Source organism: Bos javanicus, chromosome 4 (genome assembly GCF_032452875.1).
Source record: "Bos javanicus breed banteng chromosome 4, ARS-OSU_banteng_1.0, whole genome shotgun sequence".
NCBI classification, from domain to species: Eukaryota; Metazoa; Chordata; class Mammalia; order Artiodactyla; family Bovidae; genus Bos; species Bos javanicus.
This window is the reverse complement of record NC_083871.1, coordinates 81,702,242-81,724,405: the sequence shown is the minus strand read 5'-3', so window position 1 is coordinate 81,724,405 and position 22,164 is coordinate 81,702,242. Positions and strand designations below refer to the sequence as shown.

The 22,164-nt window shown below is 40.4% G+C and overlaps 1 pseudogene; it reads right to left on the bottom strand.

Annotated features, from left to right (window-relative positions):
- Nucleotides 1–5,562: 5,562 nt before the first annotated feature.
- On the bottom strand, nucleotides 5,563–20,682 carry LOC133246899 (small ribosomal subunit protein eS26-like; annotated as a pseudogene).
- Between the last annotated feature and the right edge of the window lie 1,482 nt (nucleotides 20,683–22,164).

Genomic DNA, 22,164 nt, shown 5'->3' with positions numbered 1-22,164 from the left:
AGGAGATCAGAAACTCTGCCTAGGGATTTCCTTGATTATTTGGCAGAATAATCATCTAAACGTATGTAAAATGAAACTATACGAGGCTGGGTAAAGAACAAAAACTAGGAGCTGTGAGCTAAACAAATCTTAGAGTTCACACAGCGCTAAGAGACAATTGATCTCCTACTAACTAGAGTGAAGAAAACATATTAAAAAAAAAAACCTGGGGCATTCAATAGAGAACCAAAAGTGTTATGCCTTATTACTGGGTTTAAATAAGCATTACAATAAAAGTTACTTTAAATCTACCTTAACAAAGCTTACAAGTAGGTCTTGACATGATCAAGCTGATTCCCAAGTAACTTAATTGCCTGACAAGCAAATTTAATACTCATTAAATGAGACAAAAATTCCAAATATTCAAGGGACTTCCCTGGTGGTCTTGTGGCTAAGACTCTGTGCTCCCAATGCAATGAGCCCCGGCTTGATACCTGGCCAGGGAACTAGATCCCCCATGCTGCAACTAAGATCCAGTATAGCCACATAAATAAATAAATTAAAAAAATAATAACATTCAAAAACTCAACTTCTAGTCAAAATTACTAGACAAGAGAAGGTGAAAATACAACCTCACTAGCCAGGAGAAAAACTCAGTATGACAAAAAAGAGTGGGGGTTAAACTCATCAGGAAGATATAATTTCTCAGTGTGTATGCAATTAAAAACAGCATTTCAAAATACATGAAGCAAAAGTTGGTAGAATTAAAAAAGAAATGAAAAACCCACAATTGCAGTAGATTTCACTCAGCTCAGTAACTAATAGATTAAGTAGCAGATATGTAAGAATGTAGAACTATAAGAAAATTTAACTGACCTGTTGTCACTCATAGAACACTTTTTTCTTATTAAAGAACACTATCCTCAACAACAGAAGAATACATATTTTTTAAGCTTAGGCTGTGGTTTTTCCAGTAGTCATGTATTGATGTGAAAGTTGGACTGTGAAGAAAGCTGAGCGCTGAAGAATTGATGCTTTTGAACTGTGGTGTTGGAGAAGACTCTTGAGAGTCCCTTGGACTGCAAGGAGATCCAACCAGTCCATTCTGAAGGAAATCAGCCCTGGGATTTCTTGGGAAGGAATGATGCTAAAGCTGAAACTCCAGTCCTTTGGCCACCTCATGCGAAGAGCTGACTCATTGGAAAAGACTGATGCCGGGAGGGATTGGGGGCAGGAGAAGGGGGTGACAGAGGATGAGATGGCTGGAAGGCATCACCGACTCGATGTACATGAGTTTGAGTGAACTCTGGGAGTTGGTGATGGACAGGGAGGCCTGGCGTGCTGCAATTTATGGGGTTGCAGAGAGTCGGACACGACTGAGCAACTGAACTGAACTCAACAGAAGCTGACTAATCAGTAGAATAGGCCATATATTGAACCACAAGATAAGATTGGATAAATTTATGTATATGGAAATCATAGTGAGCATGTTATTTGACCACAATGGAATTAAATCAGAAGCTAGTAATCAAAACATACATATTGTTGTTTAGTCGCTAAGTCATGTCTGACCTTTTGCGACTCCATGGACTGTAGACCTGCCAGGCTCCTCGGTCCATGGGATTTCCCAGGCAAGAATACTAAAGTGGGTTGCTGTTTCCTTCTCCAGGGGATCTTCCCAACCCAGGGATCAAACCCAGGTCTCCTGCTTCTCAAGTGGATTCTTTACCCCTGCACCAGCTGGGAAGCCCAAAAGATATATGATCAGAACCTAATTACCTGCATAATCTGTACATTTTTTTAAAAAAAGATAGTGAATAACTGAACCGCTTTGTTGTACACCTGAAACTAACACAACATTGTATACCAACTATTCTTCAATTTTTAAAATTCTGTGAAGAAAAAAAATAAGATCTAAAATCAATAATCTTGCTTTGTCTTTAAGAAGCTAGTAAAGAGTAAATTAAACTCAAAGTAAGCTGGAGGAAAGACCTAGTAAAGATAAAAGTAGAAGTCAGTGAAATAGAAAGTGGAGAAACATAAATGAAAAGCTAAAAGTTAACTCTGTAAAAGATGAAAAAAAAAATGACAAGCTACTAGCTAAACAGATACAAAAGTGAAAAGAGATAGCATAAATTTAAAATAACAGGAACAGATATAAAAAGAAGACATCAAAGAAGATACACACATATCAAATAAGCATATGAAAAATGCTCCATAGCATTTGTCATTAGGGAACTTCAAATTAAAACCTCAATGAGGGCTTCCTTAGTGGCTCAGCAGTAAAGAATCTGTCAGTGCAGGAGACATGGGTTTGAAAATCCCTGATCCGGGAAGATCCCACATGCCACAGAACAGCTAGGCCCGTGCGCCACAACTATTGAGCCTGAACTCTGGAGCCCGGGAGCCATAACTCCTGAGCCCCTGTGCTGCTGAGCACCTGGAACCCATGCTGTACAACAAGGTATCCACTGCAACGTGAAGCCTGAGCACCGCAACTAGAGAGTAAGCCCCTGCTTGTCAGGACAAGAGAAAAGCCCGCACAGCAATGAAGACCCAGCATAGCCAAAGATAAATAGATACATAAATAAAACAATGAGATACCACTACATATCTATTGTCGGATGTGTTGCTGGAGAGGATGCAGAGAATAGGAACTCTCATTTATTACCAATGGGAATGGAAAATGGTACACTGTGGCAGTTTCTTACAAAGTTAAAAATAGTCTAAACATAATCTTAGCATATGATTCAGCAATTGCACTCCCAAGTATTTACCCAACTGAACTGAAATTTTATGTCTACATAGAAACCTGCACACAAATGACTGTATCATCAGCTTTGTTCATAATCAACCCAAACTGGGAACAACCAAGATATCCTTCAATAGGTGAAAGGACAACGAAACTGTGGTACATCTGTGCAGTGGGATACTTTTCAGTGAAAAACAGAAAAGAGCTATTGAGCCATGAAAAGACGCAGATCAATTTTAAATACACATTGCTAAGTGAGAAATGCCTGTCTGAAAAGACTAAATACTGTATAATTTCAATTATAATCTGGAAAAGTAAAACTGTAGCAATTGCCAGAGGTTTAAGGGGAGCAAGAAATTGTTGAATAGAGTGAAGCAGAGGGGATCTTTTTAGGACAGCAACACTATTTTGTATGATACTTTAGTGGTGGCCACATGAACCTTATATGTGTGTGTGTTAGTTGCTCAGTCATGTCCGACTCTTTGAGACACTATGGACTGTAGCTTGCCAGGCTCCTCCGTCCATGGAATTCTCCAGGCAACAATACTGGAGTGGGTTGCTGTTTCCTTCTCCAGGGGATCTTCCCAACCCAGGGGTTGAACCCAGATCTCCCACACTGCAGGCAGACTATTTACAGTTTGAGTCACCAGGGAAGACTTGTTCAAGAGCCTTATAGCAGTCTTATTCATCAAGTGAGTGAAGTTGCTCAGTTGTGTCCGACTCTTTGTGACCCCCTGGACTGTAGCCCACCAGGCCCCTCTGTCCATGGGATTCTCCAGACAAGAATACTGGAGTGGGTTGCCATTTCCTTCTCCAAGGGATCTTCCCAATCCAGAGATCAAACCCAGGTCTCCTGCATTTCAGGCAGACGCTTTAACCTCTGAGCCATCAAGGAAGCCCAAGTCTTATTCATAGTAGTCCCAAACTGCAAACAACTGGAATGTCCAACCACAGGTGGCATGTGGTATATCCATACAATGGAGTACTGCTCAGCAAGAAAAGGAAATGAATTACTGATACGAGCTACAACTTGATGAATCTCAAAAACATTATGCTAAGCAAGAGAAAACCACATACCCTATGTATGATTCAATTCATCAGAAATTCTACAACATGAAAATTAATTTATAGCTAGTTGCCTGGGCTGGTGAAGGTAGAGACTGATTTCAAAGAGGTAGGAGGTAACTTGTGTTTTTGCAAAAAACTTGTTTTTGTTTTATTTTGTATGGTGCTTAATATATGTTATACATTTGTTACTATATATATGTAACATAAATATACAATATACTATTTTTTACAATATACTATTATATAATATACTTATATATTATATGTAGTATAATATATAATATACTATATATGTGTTATATATATATACATATTACACACCACCACCCACCCAGCTAGCTGCCAACATTTGTGTTTCAGGGAGTGGGCAGGAGTGGTTGGTTCCCTATAGACCTTGAAATCATTACAGAATGATTCCTCCCTTCTGTAAACTTCCTATACCTAAGTCAAAACCTCTCCAAAGTCCTGTAAATCCAAAGTTGTTCATTTATCCTCAAGACTTTTACTTCTTGATGTGCATCCATTGATTGAATCCTCATTGAAAGTCAGTGTATCCATTGTCTATTACTGCATAAAGAATACTACGAAATTTACGGGCTTAAAACAACAATAAAAGGAGATGAAGATCATTGGGGATCATCTTGGAGGCTGGCTAATGTATAGTCAGTGAATAGTTACTTGTGTATTTATGTCCATCTACTTCATTTTATTCCTTAGTGAGTATTTCACCTACCACTTGTGAAGAAAATACCAGTCTTTATTAATTTGGTAGATACTATGATAAATGCCCTCTTGTAACACCTATCGTCTTACTTCGGTTTCTCTTACCTTGGGTGTGGGGTATCTCTTCACGGCTGCTCCAGCAAAGCGCAGCCGCTGCTCCTTACCTTGGACGAGGGGTATCTTCTCACTGCCGCCCTTCCTGACCTTCAACGTGGGATAGCTCCTCTAGGCCCTCCTGTGCCCGCGAAGCCACCGCTCCTTGGATGTAGGCTATGGTTTTTCCTGTGGTCATGTATGGATGTGAGAGTTGGACTGTGAAGAAGGCTGAGTGCCGAAGAATTGATGTTTTTGAACTGTGGTGTTGGAGAAGACTCTTGAGAGTACCTTGGACTGCAAGGAGATCCAACCAGTCCATCCTAAAGGAGATCAGCCCTGGGTGTTCATTGGAAGGACTGATGCTAAAGCTGAAACTCTAGTACTTTGGCCACCTCATGCGAAGAGTTGACTTATTGGAAAAGACTCTGATGCTGGGAGGGATTGGGGGCAGGAGGAGAAGGGGATGACAGAGGATGAGATGGCTGGATGGCATCACTGACTTGATGGATGTGAGTCTGAGTGAACTCCGGGAGTTGGTGATGGACAGGGAGGCCTGGCATGCTGCGAATCGTGGGGTCGCAAAGAGTCGGACACGACTGAACGACTGAACTGAAGTGAACTGATGATAAATCCAGCTAAGAAGTTTATAGTATTTCAAAATTATAATTGTACATGCATCAGTCTTGAAAAAATTAATATACTTTTAAAAAATAAATAAAAAGCAGTTGTAGGAAACTTGAGGTTAAAGTTCTCATATATACCCCATGCCCAGTTTCTTCTATTAACATCTTCTATTAGTGCAGTACATGTTACAATTAATGAGCCAATATGGATACATTTTTATTAACTAAAATCCAACTAAAGTTTATATTAGGGTTTACTCTTCTTGTTATACATATATATTATATATACATATATATATATATTATATGGATTTTGACCAATGTATAATGATAGGTATCTACCTTTACAATATCATATAAAACAAATTTCACTGCCTTAAAAATATCTTTTTGCTCCACTTATGAATCCCTCCCTTGCTCTTAACCCCTAATCTTTTTACTCTTTCTGGTTTTGCCTTTTCCAGAATGTCATACAGTTGAAATAAGTATTGTGAGCCTTTTCAAATTGACTTATTTCACTTTGCAATACATACCTAAGTTTCCTCCATGTTTGTGTGTGTGTGTGACTTGGTAATTCAATTCCTTTTTATTGCTGAGTAATAGTCCATTGTCAGTATGTACCACTGTTAATCCACTTACTTACTGAAAAGCATCTTGGTTGCTTCCAAATTTTGAGAATTATGAATAAAGCTGTATAAACATTGATGTGCAGGATTTTCTGTGGATGCATATTACTTTTTCACTCCTGCTTTTTGAGGTTTTACACTGGACATTTTTTTTCTTCGATGGTTTATTTCTTCTATATCTGAGAAAAACCCTTCATCTTGTCTCTATGACCCTGAATTCCTGTTGCATTCTTGACAAACATTAATTACCACAAGGTTTCCCCAAGACTCCTACAGACATTTAAAAATTTATTGAGTGATTTTCAAAGCCTTTTGGATTTCTAGGTCGATTGCTATTTTCACAGAAAGGCAGAATTCTGTGCTGTAATTGAGATGGGAGCCCTGTATAACTTTTGCCTGGTGCAACTAAAAGTACTTTAAGTGCTTTTCAGTTGATGTTTTAAATGTTTATTTTGTAATTTCTTTTTCTATCCTTAACTGAGCACTTCATTAAGTAAAACTTCTCACATAACCATATCTGAATTACTGAATATTCCACTTGACTACAGGATAAAGATTATGTTTCTCTAAAAACATCACACTCAATTCATGTGTTTTTATTACTTTCTAAGCCACTCTAGAGGCCCTAAATACACACATGGCACCAAAACAAACTATTCTGTGTGGAAACACATATTTTGCTTTAGTTCTAGACAGCTGTAGCAGACAGCTGTACTTTCTTGGCTTCACTGTATCCAACCCTTCTTCCTGTGTGAGGGAATTCCCTACTGTCCTAGTGAAAGGCATGCCCTCATTCCCTCTCTGGACGTGTGACAGGCCCTGACCTGATATTCCTCATCTCCAGCAGCCGGGGCATGGCACATGATCATTAGCCAGTGATCGCTTTTCCAGAAATGTAAATATTGATCAAGTGACACAGAGATGAAGGGGCAATTCCCAGCAGTGGGGAAATTATCTCCAAGAGAATTTGAGGTAGAATCCTAAAGAGGCAGCAACAGGGTCGTATTAAATAAGGTGACTCTGTCCCTTTCAGTTACTGGGCTATTCATTGCTAACATTTTCCATCTTCTTGGCTGCTGGAGTTACCCAGCTCTTTACCCATTTTTCAAGACTGGTATTACAACTTCTTGTCAATTCATGAGCCCTTTTTACCCTTCCAATAAATTCCTTTAAGATTGTTATAGTAGCTGTTACTTTCAACAGAAGTATTTTAATTGATGAATCAGCAAAATCAATCCATTCTTTAGGGATTTCTGTGGTGGTCCAGGGGTTAAGACTTCATCTTCCAATGACAGGAGGTGTGGGTGTGATCCCTGATCCAGGGAGCTAAGATCCTACACGCCTCAGGGGCCAAAAAAAAAAAAAACAAAAAACCAACAAACATAAAAGAGAAGCAATGTTGTAACAAATTCAATAAAGAGTTTAAAATGGTCCACATCAAAAGATCTTTAAAAAAAAATCTATTCATTAATTTTCCCACTATCCATTAAGAAATTTGCAGGTACCAAATATTGTGGGAGGCTTGATATGACAATGAAGAGACATTGTTTCTATTGTGCTACAACCTACAGTCTATTGAAGGATACAGGCCAAGAAAGAGAAGACTGTAGTACATGCTTGATGAAGAAGGACATTATTCATTGGGAATATAAAAAAGGAAAATTTATTCCAACCTTAGTGATGGTAGTGGTGGGGGGTGTCAGAGGAAAGTTCAAATGATATTTGACTATGTAAATTTAGGTTTGAAAATGTAAAAATTAGATCTAGTTGAGAGGTAGGAATTGGGGGGGCGGGGGTAAGTGCTTCATATAGTGCGACCAGCCCGTGTGAAGGCCCAGCATTGAGAGACGAACAGGACTTTCAAAAAACTGAAAAGAAGCTCCAGATGACTAAAGTACAGAGTTTGAGCAGATAAGTCTGGAACTATAAGTGGGACTCGAATCATTCAGAGTAATGTGAACCTCTGATGGTGTTAGCACTTTTTCCTAGACGCAGTTGGGATGCAGTTGCAAGCAACTGAAGAGTTTTAAGCAGAAGTCTCAGTATATTGCAGTCTGGTGCTGTTTTCCAAAACTTGTCTATTGATTATAGCCACCCTGTTTTGTTTTCTTCATAGTATATTTTCCATTTTATTGTCTTTTCAGAGAACAGTATTTCTTCAATCTTTAAGGACTTGCCTCTTTACAAGGGTTTTGGTGGAGGGCATGGGGCAGCACCCGCAGGTCTAAATTGAGGTGGAGGTGTGCAGTCCTTTCTGGCTTCCCCAGAAGGATTCCTAACTACCTTACTGTGAATGGCACAACTCACACAGTAATGTAGTTTCACATACAGCTTGGAAAGCACATAGGCATTGAAAACACTCGCTTCAGAAGTGTCCCTGACAGTAGTGGCCTCTAAGATGTTCTGAATGGCTAACTTCTTACTGGCCTATCTTCAGGCACACATCGGGCACAGTTAGTGCAGTGAAAGGCTGCTTGTAGCCTCGGCCCTTTCTGGCACGACCATTGTTCCTTCTTTTCTTGGAAGCAGGGAGGAAAGAGTGCCCATCCTGGTGTTTTAAAGCGGTATCTCATTGTGTTTTTTAATATAAATTTCCTTAATTTTTGTTGTTGTTGTTTAGATGCTAAGTTGTGTCCAACTCTTTGCGACCCCACGAACTGTAGCCCGCCAGTCTTCTCTGTTCATGGGATTTCCCAGGCAAGAATACTGGATTGGGTTGCCATGTTCTTCTCCAGGGGATCTTCCTGACCCAGGGATAGAACCCTCATCGCCTTCCTAGCAGGCAGATTCTTTACCACTGAGCCACCTGGAAAAGCCCAAATCTCCTTAATGGCTAAATGTTATTGAGCATTATTTCAACTTTCTTTTGTGGCCATTTGTATGTCTTCTTTTGAGAAATATCTATTCAGATCCTTTAACCATTTTAAAATTGGGCTATTTATCTTTCCATTATTGAGTTGCAGAAGTTCTTTATATATCCTACATACAAATCCCTTACTGTATAAATAATTTGTGAAGATATATGTGCTGTCTTTTTTATTTTCTTGATGGTGCCATTTGAAAGAACACAAGCTTTTTAATTTTGATGAGTCCAATTCATCTATTTTTCCTTTTGTCAATTGTGCTTTTGATGTCTCATCTGAGGTTTTGTGTAACCCAAGGTTGCAAATATTTATTCCTATGTTTACTTCCCTGGTGGCTCAGACGGTAAAGCGTCTGCCTACAGTGCGGGAGACCCGGGTTCAATTCCTGGGTCGGAAAGATCTCCTGGAGAAGGGAATGGCAACCCATTCCAGTAGTCTTGCCCCCCTCCAAAAAAAGGGGCTCAAAGAAATATAGGGGCTTCCCTCGTAGCTCACTCGGTAAAGAATCTGCCTGCAGTGCAGGTGACCTGGGTTCGATCCCCGGGTTGGGAAGATCCCCTGGAGAAGGAAATGGAAACCCACTCCAGTATCCTTGCCTGGAAAATCTCATGGACAGAGGAGCCTGGTGGGCTGCAGTCCATGAGGTCGCAAAGAGTCTGGCATGACTGAGTGACTAACACTATGACTAACACTATGTTTACTTCTCAGAGTTTTTTATTTTAGCTATTATATTAGGCCCCTGATCCATTCTGAGCTAATTTCTGTACATTGCATGAGGTTGGGGTCAGCTTCATTCTTTTGCGTGTGGCTATCAAGTTGTTCAAGCACCATTTTTTTTCTTTGCTATTATTTATATTCTGATAATGGGGAAAAAGGAAATGGGGAGGGGGCTGAACGGTTGTTTTCATCAATCAACAATAATCTCCTTCATCATAACCATTTGTTGAATGGACTATTCTTCCCCGTCAAATTGTCTTGGCACCCTTGTTGAAAGTCATCTGATCATAAATAAAAGGATGAATCAATTGATCCTAATAATTTTACTAGATTCTAATAATTTTATTGCAGTACTATGAACACAAAATAAGATTCATGTGGTCAGTTAAAAAGTTCTAGTAGAAGTTATTTCCTTTGATCTGTATCACCAATAGCGTATTTTAAGGCTATAATGACCTTACTAATGAGAACTTTGAACACTACATAAATGGTTTACTTGTTTATGCTTTCTCTGTCAAGTCTTAGTAGATATAATTAGAAATTTAAAGTATTGTTCTGTAGTCATACTTCCAAATATTCCTGAATATCTATCTCCTAAAGAAAGGCAATGCCAAAGAATGCTCAAACTACCGCACAATTGCACTCATCTCACACGCTAGTAAAGTAATGCTCAAAATTCTCTAAGCCAGACTTCAGCAATACGTGAACTGTGAACTTCCAGATGTTCAAGCTGGTTTTAGAAAAGGCAGAGGAACCAGAGATCAAATTGCCAACATCCACTGGATCATCGAAAAAGCAAGAGAGTTCCAGAAAAACATCTATTTCTGCTTTATTGACTATGCCAAAGCTTTTGACTGTGTGGATCACAATAAACTGTGGAAAATTCTGAAAGAGATGGGAATACCAGACCACCTGACCTGCCTCTTGAGAAACCTATATGCAGGTCAGGAAGCAACAGTTAGAGCTGGACATGGAACAACAGACAGGTTCCAAATAGGAAAAGGAGTATGTCAAGGCTGTATATTGTCACCCTGCTTATTTAACTTCTATGCAGAGTACATCATGAGAAACGCCGGGCTGGAAGCACAAGCTGGAATCAAAATTGTCGGGAGAAATATCAATAACCTCAGATATGCAGATGACACCACCCTTATGGCAGAAAGTGAAGAGGAACTAAAAAGCTTCTTGATGAAAGTGAAAGTGGAGAGTGAAAAAGTTGGCTTCAAGTTCAGCATTCAGAAAACGAAGATCATGGCATCTGGTCCCATCACTTTATGGGAAATAGATGGGGAAACAGTGGAAACAGTGTCAGACAGGCTCCAAAATCACTGCAGACGGTGACTGCAGCCATGAAATTAAAAGACGCTTACTCCTTGGAAGGAAAATTATGACCAACCTAGATAGCATATTCAAAAGCAGAGACATTACTTTGCCAAAAAGGTCCATCTAGTCAAGGCTATGGTTTTTCCTGTGGTCATGTATGGATGTGAGAGTTGGACTATAAAGAAAGCTGAGCGCTGAAGAATTGATGCTTTTGAACTGTGGTGTTGGAGAAGACTCTTAAGAGTCCCTTGGACTGCAAGGAGATGCAACCAGTCCATTCTAAAGAAGATCAGTCCTGGGTGTTCTTTGGAAGGACTGATGCTGAAGCTGAAACTCCAGTACTTTGGCCACCTCACGCAAAGAGTTGACTCACTGGAAAAGACTCTGATGCTTGGAGGGATTGGGGGCAGGAGGAGAAGGGGACGACAGAGGATGAGATGGTTGGATGGGATCACCGACTCGATGGACGGGAGTTTGAGTGAACTCCGGGAGTTGGTGATGGACAGGGAGGCCTGGAGTGCTGCAATTCATGGGGTCACAAAGAGTTGGACATGACTTAGCAACTGAACTGAACTGAACTGAAGAGTACATAAGTATTCTTGTGAAATTAAACATTAACAAAATATTGATTCCAGTAAATTATATATACTCTAAATCTTGACATAATTCAATGTATTCATCTGTCTCTATAGCTAAGGCATAACTAATACACCATAACTAACATGTGTAGTTTTGTGTCAGGTTGTGAATCCTGAATTTTTTGACCAAGCAGTGCTACAAATAGGAAAAATTGCCTCAGAACAAGCATGAAAAATAATTTCATTACTGGTATTATTTCTGATTCAGAGGTTATAGGCTTCCGAAACTGTCAGAAAGATGAGCTCGGGAGTGACACATTGCATCAGAGTTTCACTAGTGAAATTGACCTTAAGTTTTATTGCAAATTTCGTGTTGTATTTTCTTTTCTTTCTTTTGTAGAATTTTCTTGGCTTTGCCACACAGCATGCAGCAGGATCTTAGTTCCCGACCATGGATGAAACCTGTGCCCCCTGCAGTAGAAGCAGGAGGTCTTAACCACTGGACCACAAGGGAAGTCCTGTGGTTAAGGACTAATATTTTCATTTATTCTGGTATATATTGCTTTGTGTATGTCTATGTCCCATGCTTTATTTAAAAACAAAGTGATGAATGATGTGGGGATTATAATCAGGAGCATCACTGACCTTCACCTTCCCTCCAGCCAGTTCCCCCAAACTCCCTGTCCCCACACCCTCTTTGTTGCCAGTTCCTTTCAGAGTGAATGAGAACTTAATCCCCCAAACCCTGGTAGAGACTCCAAAGTGTCCCCCTAACTCTTTCTTTTCCTTTGACTTCCATTCCTGGGAAGGCACCTCAATTTGAAGGTATGGGAAAGCCCAGAATGGTGATAGACATGAAGGAAAAGCTTTACCCTCACAGAAAGAGACTGAAGGGTTCAGCATAGTCAAGTGAGGGTCCCCATAGTCTGGGGTGCCAAAAATCTGGCGCTGGGACCAGAGAAAAGGATGCTGGCCTCTCAAAGAAAGGAGACACGGTAGCCTCAAAATCCTCTCATTTGGAATAAGCAGTGCATGATCATTTGGCTTTCTGGTGAACCACACTTGGTTGCAGAAGCACACTTGGCCCATATGTTTCTCAAGGCTGAGCTGCTGGTGATGTGGGTTTTAGACACTTATGTTGAGATGGATTCTGATGCTATGTTTAGGATGAGCAGGAAAGAACGCTGTCATTAATGATACTCATCATTGAAGTGGAATGGGAGCATGGGGTACATTGTAATATTTATGTGTGTGTGCTCAGTTGTGTCTGACTCTGTGCGACCCCATGGACTGTAGCCTACCAGGCTCCTCTGTCCATGGAATTCTCCAGGCAAGAATACTGGAGTGGCTTGCCATTACCTTCTCAAGGGCATCGTTGTGACCCAGGGATCAAACTGGGGTCTCCTGCACTGCAGCCAGATTCCTTATGATCTGAGCCACCAGAGAAGCCCTTGTAATATTTAGGAATTTAGTTTATCTGTAATGAAACTGGAAAAAATAGTGGCATAATCATATTACCAGTTTTATGTCTTTATTGGTCCAGGGTTTACTTGGCAGATCCAAAAGTAGGAAGTCAAGAGATACCTGGAGAACAGGCAACTTTGGCCTTGCAGTACAAAATGAAGCAGGTGAAAGGCTAATAGAATTTTGCCAAGAGAATGCACTGGTCATAGTAAACACTCTCTTTCAACAACACAGGAGAAGACTCTACACATGGACATCACCAGATGGTCAATACCAAAATCAGATTGATTATATTCTTTGCATCCAAAGATGGAGAAACTATACACAGTCAGCAAAAACAAGGCCAGGAGCTGATGGTGACTCAGATCATGAACTCCTTATTGCCAAATTCAGACTTAAATTGAATAAAGTAGGGAAAACCACTAGACCATTCAGTATGACCTAAATCAAATCTCTTACGATTATACAGTGGAAGTGACAAACAGATTCAAGGGATTAGATCTGATAGAGTGCCTGAAGAACTATGGATGGAGGTTCATGACATTGTACTGTAGGCAGTGATCAAGACCATCCCCAAGAAAAAGAAATGCAAAAGGGCAAAATGGTTGTCTGAGGAGGCCTTAAAAATACCTGAGAAAAGAAGAGACACTAAAGGCAAAGGAAAAAAAGATATACCCATTTGAACGCAGAGTTCCAAAGACTAGTAAGGAGAGATAAGAAAGTCTTCCTCAGTGACCAATGCAAAGAAATAAGGAAAACAATAGAATGGGAAAGACCAGAGATCTCTTCAAGAAAATTAGAGATACCAAGGAACATTTCATGCAAAGACAGGCTCAGTTAAAGACAGAAATGGTATGGACCTAAGAGAAGCAGAAGATACTAAGAGGTGGCAAAAATACACAGAATTATACAAAAAAGATCTTCCTGATCCAGATAACCACCATGGTATGATCATTCACTTAGAGCCAGACATCCTGGAATGTGAACTCAAGTGGGTCTTAGGAAGCATCACTATGAAGAAAGTTAGTGGAGGTGATGGAATTCCAGTGGAGCTATTTCAAATCCTAAAAGATGATGCTGTGAAAGTGCCACACTCACTATGTCAGCAAATTTGGAAAACTCAGCAGTGGCCACAGGACTGGAAAAGGTCAGTTTTCATTCCAACCCCAAAGAAAGGCAAAGACAAAGAATGCTCAAACTACTGCACAATTGCACTCATCTCAGACACTAGCAAAATAATGCTCAAAATTCTCTAAGCCAGGTTTCAACAGTATGTGAACTGTGAATTTCCAGATGTTCAAGCTGGTTTTAGAAAAGGCAGAGGAACCAGAGATCAAATTGCCAACATCTGTTGGATCATTGAAAAAGCAAGAGAGTTCCATAAAAACCATCTACTTCTGCTTTATTGACTATGCCAAAGCCTTTGACTGTGTGGATCACAACAAACTACGCCAAATTTTTCGAGATGGGAATACCAGACCACCTGACCTGCCTCCTGAGAAATCTGTATGCAGGTCAAGAAGCAACAGTTAGAACTGGACATGGAACAACAGACTGGTTCCAAATAGGAAAAGGAATATGTCAAGGCTGAATATTGTCACCCTGCTTATTTAACTTATATGCAGAGTACATCATGTGAAATGCCAGGCTGGATGAAGCACAACCTGGAATCAAGATTGCCAGGACAAATATCAATAACCTCAGATATGCAGATGACACCACCCTTATGGCAGAAAGCAAAGAGGAACAAGAGCCTCTTGACGAAAGTGAAAGAGGAGAGTGAAATAGTTGGCTTAAAACTCAACATTCCAAAAACTAAGATCATGGCATCCAGTCCCATCACTTCACGGCAAATAGATGGGGAAACAGTGGAAACGGTGAGACTTTATTTTCTTGGGCTCCAAAATCACTGCAGATGGTGACTGCAGCCACAAAATTAAAAGACACTTGCTCCTTGGAAGAAAAGCTATGACAAACCTAAACAGCATATTAAAAAGCAGAGATATTACTTTGCCAACAAAGGTCCATTTAGTCAAAGCTATGTTTTTCCAGTAGTCATGTATGGATGTAAGAATTGGACCATAAGGAAAAATGAGCACCAAAGAAGTGATGCTTTTGAATTGTGGTGTTGGAGACTCTTGAGAGTCCCTGGACTGCAAGGAGATCAAACCAGTCAATCATAAGGAAATAAATTCTCAATATTCATTGGAAGGACTGATGCTGAAGCTGCAATATTGTGGCCACCTCATGCAAAGAACTAACTCATTGAAAAAAACGCTGATGCTGGCAAAAATTGAGGGCAGGAGGAGAAGGGGACGACAGAGGATGAGATGGTTGGATGGCATCACCGACTCAATGGACGTGAGTTAGAGTAAGCTCTGAGAACTGGTGATGGACAGGGAAGCCTGGTGTATTGTAGTCCATAGGGTTGCAATGAGTTGGACACAATTGAGCAACTGAACTGAAATGACAATGTCCTCAGAGAGGCAGGTCTTTCTCTCTTTCCTTAATCCAGCCATCCTTAACACGTGCTTGTTCCTTTGTAGTTACAAGATGGTTGCTCAAGCTCTAGTATTGCATTTGAGATCCAGTTGTAAAGCAAAATAAAAGGCAAGATCAGCTAAATCGGCTTTCCATTTTAAGAAAGTATTCTCAGAAATCTCATCCAACAACTTCCACTTAGATTTCATCGGCCAAGACTGTATAGTATGGTCACGTCCTTCATCTGCAAGAAGTGCTGGGAGATGTAGTTTTAAGCCAGGCACACTTATACAGCCATCAAAACTAGTGTTCTTTCCTTATGATCAGGGAGAATCCCTATCAGGAAGGCCTCTTAGTTTCACCCACCATTCCTGTTTTATAAATAGGTATCCTTCAGCTTTATTGAACCAGCAAGAACTGCTCCCCTACCACCTCCAACACACACGCGCACACACACACACAAAAGCAGCACTGCTTTTCTGCAAAGTGTGGGCCTGTGAACCGTGTAAAAGATGAGGGTGGGAAGAACACATGTATCACATTAGTGTTTTACTACTGAAACTGAACTTAAAATTTTATCATAAGATTTTATGTGTTATTTTCTTTTATTCTCAAATATATTACTATAGTTGGGATCAACAAAAATCTCAGGAGCACTGATATCATTGTGGAACAGCTCATTATTCTTTAGGATCCCAGATCCATATTAACTAGCAGTATACTTTGGGCAAGACACTCAATCTCTCTATGCCTTGTTTTCCTAATTTGTAAACTGTTGATAGTACTTTTTATGGGAAAGGTGATCAGATAATTTATGTTCAAACTTGAAAAATTTATATTCTGGAGTGAGTGAAGTTGACTGTAGCCTACCAGGCTCCTCCATCCATGGAATTTTCCAGACAAGAGTACTGGAGTGGGTTGCCATTTCCTTCTCCAGAGGATCTTCCTGACCCAGGGACTGAACCCTGTTCTCCCACATTGCAGGCAGACGCTTTACCGTCTGAGCCACCAGGGCAGCCCCATAATGGAAGGGGGATAGTATTAATAATTATGCTTGTACAAGTGGCACAAACAAGGACCACACCAGGCGGGCTGAGGACTATGGTCATCCTATTTTTAAATGCAGGTGTGAGCGTGCATGCTCAGTTGCTTAGTTGTGTCGGATTCTTTGAGACCCCATGGACTGTAGCCTGCCAATCTTCTCTGTCCGTGCAATTTTCCAGGCAAGAATACTGGAGCTGACTGCCATTTCCTACTGCATGGGATCTTCCCTGACAAGGGACTGAACCCAAGTCTCTTGCATTGGCAGGTGGATTCTTTACCACTGTGCCACTTGGGAAGCCCTTTAGACGCAGTTGAGAGAATTAAATGAGAAAATAAATATAAAGCACTTAGCACAAAGCCTGACACACAGTAAGTATTCAGGAGATACTAGCCAATATTTGATTTTACTATTGAATTGAAAAGTTTTATTGTTTTGGCTTTGCTTTTATCTAACAATACTAAGCTTGATATTCTTCTTTTATGATAAAGGATAGTGGGCTGAAATAAAGAGAGGTTAAGTTTTCAAGACTTAGAAAAACCCAATTGAAAATTAAACATCCAACCTCTCTAAAGGAGGAGCAATGTTGAAAGACACTGCAGAAATTCTTAGTTATAAGGAAGATTCTGGAATTACAGTGCATGACCTGTCTGTGAACTGTTTGTACCATCAGAAGCATGAATGGAAGAATTGGAATTTTAATGATTTTGTGTAACATTTCTCAAAGGTTTTGATCTGAAGATCCCTTTACACTTAAAAAATTTTTTGAGCACCACAAAAAAGCTTTGATTTATATGAGTTATATCTATTGATATTAGAAATAAAAATGGAGGCAATTTAAAAATATTCATTTAGGGAATTCCCTGGCAGTACAGTGCTTAGGACTCCACACTTTCACTGTCAAGGGCCTGGACTGGATCCTTGATCAAAGAACTAGGATCCCTCAAGCCACTCCACGTGGCCAAAAATTATTTTTTTCATTTAAGATAATTTCATCATATATTAAAACAACTAACATATTTAAATGAAAGAAACTATCTTTATAAAAGAAAAAATGTTAGAGGGTTCATGTTTTGCCTTTCTACAGATCTCTTTTTTGACTGGTTTAATAGAGTTGAATTTGTTGCATTATGTTATGGTAGACCATTCCCATAGAAAAGAAATGCAAAAAAGCAAAATGGCTGTCTGGGGAGGCCTTACAAATAGCTGTGAAAAGAAGAGAAGCGAAAAGCAAAGGAGAAAAGGAAAGATATAAACATCTGAATGCAGAGTTCCAAAGATTAGCAAAAGAGATAAGAAAGCCTTCTTCAGCGATCAATGCAAAGAAATAGAGGAAAACAACAGAATGGGAAAGACTAGGGATCTTTTCAAGAAAATCAGAGATACCAAAGGAACATTTCATGCAAAGATGAGCTCGATAAAGGACAGAAATGGTATGGACCTAACAGAAGCAGAAGATATTAAGAAGAGATGGCAAGAATACACAGAAGAATTGTACAAAAAAGATCTTCACGACCCAGATAATCACGATGGTGTGATCACTGACCTAGAGCCAGACATCCTGGAATGTGAAGTCAAGCGGGCCTTAGAAAGCGTCACTAAGAACAAAGCTAGTGGAGGTGATGGAATTCCAGTTGAGCTATTTCAAATCCTAAAAGATGATGCTGTGAAAGTGCTGCACTCAATATGCCAGCAAATTTGGAAAACTCAGCAGTGGCCACAGGACTGGAAGAGGTCAGTTTTCATTCCAATCCCAAAGAAAGGCAATGCCAAGAATGCTCAAACTACCGCACAATTGCACTCATCTCACACGCTAGTAAAGTAATGCTCAAAATTCTCCAAGCCAGGCTTCAGCAATACATGAACCGTGAACTTCCTGATGTGCAAGCTGGTTTTAGAAAAGGCAGAGGAACCAGAGATCAAATTGCCAACGTCCGCTGGATCATGGAAAAAGCAAGAGAGTTCCATAAAAACCATCTATTTCTGCTTTATTGACTATGCCAAAGCCTTTGACTGTGTGGATCACAATAAACTGTGGAAAATTCTGAAAGAGATAGGAATATCAGACCACCTGATCTGCCTCTTGAGAAATTTGTATGCAGGTCAGGAAGCAACAGTTAGAACTGGACATGGAACAACAGACTGGTTCCAAATAGGAAAAGGAGTTCGTCAAGGCTGTATATTGTCTCCCTGTTTATTTAACTTCTATGCAGAGTACATCATGAGAAACGCTGGACTGGAAGAAACACAAGCTGGAATCAAGATTGCTGGGAGAAATATCAATAACCTCAGATATGCAGATGACACCACCCTTATGGCAGAAAGTGAAGAGGAACTAAAAAGCCTCTTGATGAAAGTGAAAGTGGAGAGTGAAAAAGTTGGCTTCAAGGTCAACATTCAGAAAACGAAGATCATGGCATCCGGTCCCATCACTTCATGGGGAATAGATGGGGAAACAGTGGAAACAGTGTCAGTCTTTATTTTTCTGGGCTCCAAAATTACTACAGATGGTGACTGCAGCCATGAAATTAAAAGGCGCTTACTCCTTGGAAGGAAAGTTATGACCAACCTAGATAGCACATTCAAAAGCAGAGACATTACTTTGCCAACAAAGGTTCGTCCAGTCAAAGCTATGGTTTTTCCTGTGGTCATGTATGGATGTGAGAGTTGGACTGTGAAGAAGGCTGAGCGCCGAAGAATTGACGCTTTTGAACTGGGGTGTTGGAGAAGACTCTTGAGAGTCCCTTGGACTGCAAAGAGATGCAACCAGCCCATTCTCAAGGAGATCAGCCCTGGGATTTCTTTGGAAGGAATGATGCGAAAGCTGAAACTCCAGTACTTTGGCCACCTCATGCGAGGAGTTGACTCATTGGAAAAGACTCTGATGCTGGGAGGGATTGGGGGCAGGAGAAGGGGACGACAGAGGATGGGATGGCTGGATGGCATCACTGACTCGATGGACGTGAGTCTGAGTGAACTCCGGGAGTTGGTGATGGACAGGGAGGCCTGGCGTGCTGCGCTTCATGGGGTTGCAAAGAGTCAGACACGACTGAGCGACTGATCTGATCTGATCTGATGGTAGAAGAGTATGAATAAGATACACTGTTGGAAAAGTGAGGGCGTATTTTAATAGCTTTTCTAGATAATTATGGTTATTCTTTGATACTACACCAAAACTCCACAGTAGTTCCTTAAAGGTTTATTATAAATTGAGATCTGAAATCATATCAATTAACTTTTTATACCTTTACATTAAAGTGCAGTCTGTTCTGCACTTTGAATGAATCTTTAACTCGTGATTTTGTAACATCATCCATTATTCAGTTGGAAAATATTGTTTCACTAAGTTGGGCAGATATTTCAAATGTTCACACATTTCAGAAACCTAATACTTAAGGACATTCTAGAAAATATATGACACACATTCCATTAGCCATCAGAATGATGGTATCATCACATGTCACGTTGCCTCTGGAAGACTCCATGGTGAATTTGTGAAAAAATGAGAATAATAAAGACAAACCATGTCTTATTATGAACATAGTTTTGATTGCATGATTCACTGAAAAAGTTTTAGTTTCAGGCCACACTTTAAGAACAGTTGATATGGTATGATATGAGTTATTAGGTAAACAAAGAAAACACACAAAAAAACTTACCACCTCCTTTTCTCTTTTAAAAACCATAATATAACTGACATAACACACAAACAGTAAAAGGCTAAAATATAGTCTCAGGTGGCAATTGCAAGTCTCTTCACAATGAAGGTCAGTAGAAAAGCTTGTAGAAACATATGACTTGCAATTTAAAGGTCTTTCTCATTTTTTGGGAGTTTGAACCCTGTTAATCATTAGCATTTCAAAGCATGAGAGTAACTCTCTTTGGGGAGCCCAAAGTGCTTCACTTCTTAGTCTTCTCCCCATTTCCCCTCACCCCCACCCCTGCCCAAGATGGAATCTTCGCAGAAACATACAGGGTGGCAGAATAATACTAAAAATATTTTAGTACATGTTTTCTGTTTGCAACCTAGATTGGAAGCTAGTCATTTTCTATGGAACAAGTTTTCTTTGCAAGTATAGAATAGAAGATGATATTCTTACATGAAATTTGTTGCATATGAGGAACTGCTAGATAAACCTGTTTTGCTCTCCTATTTCTATTATTCCAGGGCTTTCAAAGTAGGATGATAGCGCAGGCTGGTCCTAGTTTTTGGAAAAAGCTGCTTGCTAACTAGTTTAGGCTTCAGGAAATTCATTCAGCAATACTGCCACAGAGAAATGTTTTTAGGCGCCTTGCTCCTTACTATTCAGTTGCCCAATGTACTTACCACATCCTTCTGGCTGCATGGTAGGGCCTACTGTGTGGTCTCTTGGGAAATGAACCGATTTCAAGATTACCTACCCTTCAGCAAACACCTTTTGTACTTTCTTTTAGGTTAAGCCTGATTTTATCTTAGATCAGTCTAGACTCAGATACAGTGTTGCTGCTGCTGCTGCTTCTAAGTCGCTTCAGTCGTGTCCGACTCTGTGCGACCCCACAGACGGCAGCCCATCAGGCTCCACCGTCCCTGGGATTCTCCAGGCAAGAACACTGGAGTGGGTTGCCATTTCCTTCTCCAGTGCATGAAAGTGAAAAGTGAAAGTGAAGTCGCTCAGTCGTGTCCGACTCTTAGCGACCCCATGGACTGCAGCCCACCAGGCTCCTCCGTCCATGGGATTTTCCAGGCAAGAGTACTGGAGTGGGGTGCCATTGCCTTCTCCGGAGATACAGTGTTAGGAGATGTCAAATCAATTAAAATTATTTACACTAAAGCATGAATGAAAGCCGGATATCAAGTGTTCAAGAACCAAGAACAAACTGAAGGACTGAACAAATAAACTTGAGAAGGGGTGACTACATGTGGCCACAACGCAGTACTCATCTTTTCTTTGCAACCATAATAAAAGCCAGTAAGATATAGCACAGGGAACTCTACTCAATACTCTGTAAACACCTGTGAGGAAAAAGAATTCTTAAAAATGGATATATGTATACAGGATTCACTTTGCTATACACCAGAAACTATCACAACAGTGTGAATCAACTGTATACTCCAATTAAAAAAAAACCCCAAACAGTAAGTCATTTAAGTTTTAATCTCATTATCTTAAGTGCCCAGGCCATAACTGAAGAACAAGGCTGGTAATGCAATGAGACCTGAGATCACTAAATAGTTATGTTTTGCAGACCCACAGATTTAGATAGTTAAGATGAAACAGGGTGTAGAGACAAGATGCCAACTCTCATTTGAGCAGTTGAGTGTTTTGACTTCAAGGCCGTTGGTAATAATTCTGAGACCCTCTTGACATTTCGTTATTCCTCGTATTTGTTTTTTTAACTTCAGCACTATTAAAATTCCACACTCTGATTTACAACTGTTTTTAGGTTAAGACGGGGCCTGGAACTTGGGCGTACATGACATAGTTTAAGCTAATGCCACCTCCACCCTCTTTTGCAGGGCGCCCTCTCTTCCCTTGTCGCAGCGTTCCAACTCCCGAGCTTGTCTGAGGGTAGACTACGGGGTGACTACCCTGCCCAAAAAGCCATTAAAGGCGTATTCCTGAATCTTCAGATTCTCGCTCTCGCCATGACCTTTCAACAAGCAGGCGGTACGGCGCCTGCGGTGATCCGGAGCCGGCAGTACGCGCTGGATGCAAGCAACAGGCACGACCGACGTGCCATTACTGCGCTTCTCCAGCGACAGCAGTAGGCGGCACAGTAATCTTCTTTCTTTAACCCTTCTCCACACACAGTCCCACCCTCACCGGAAGTGAAGCTGTCTCTCTACG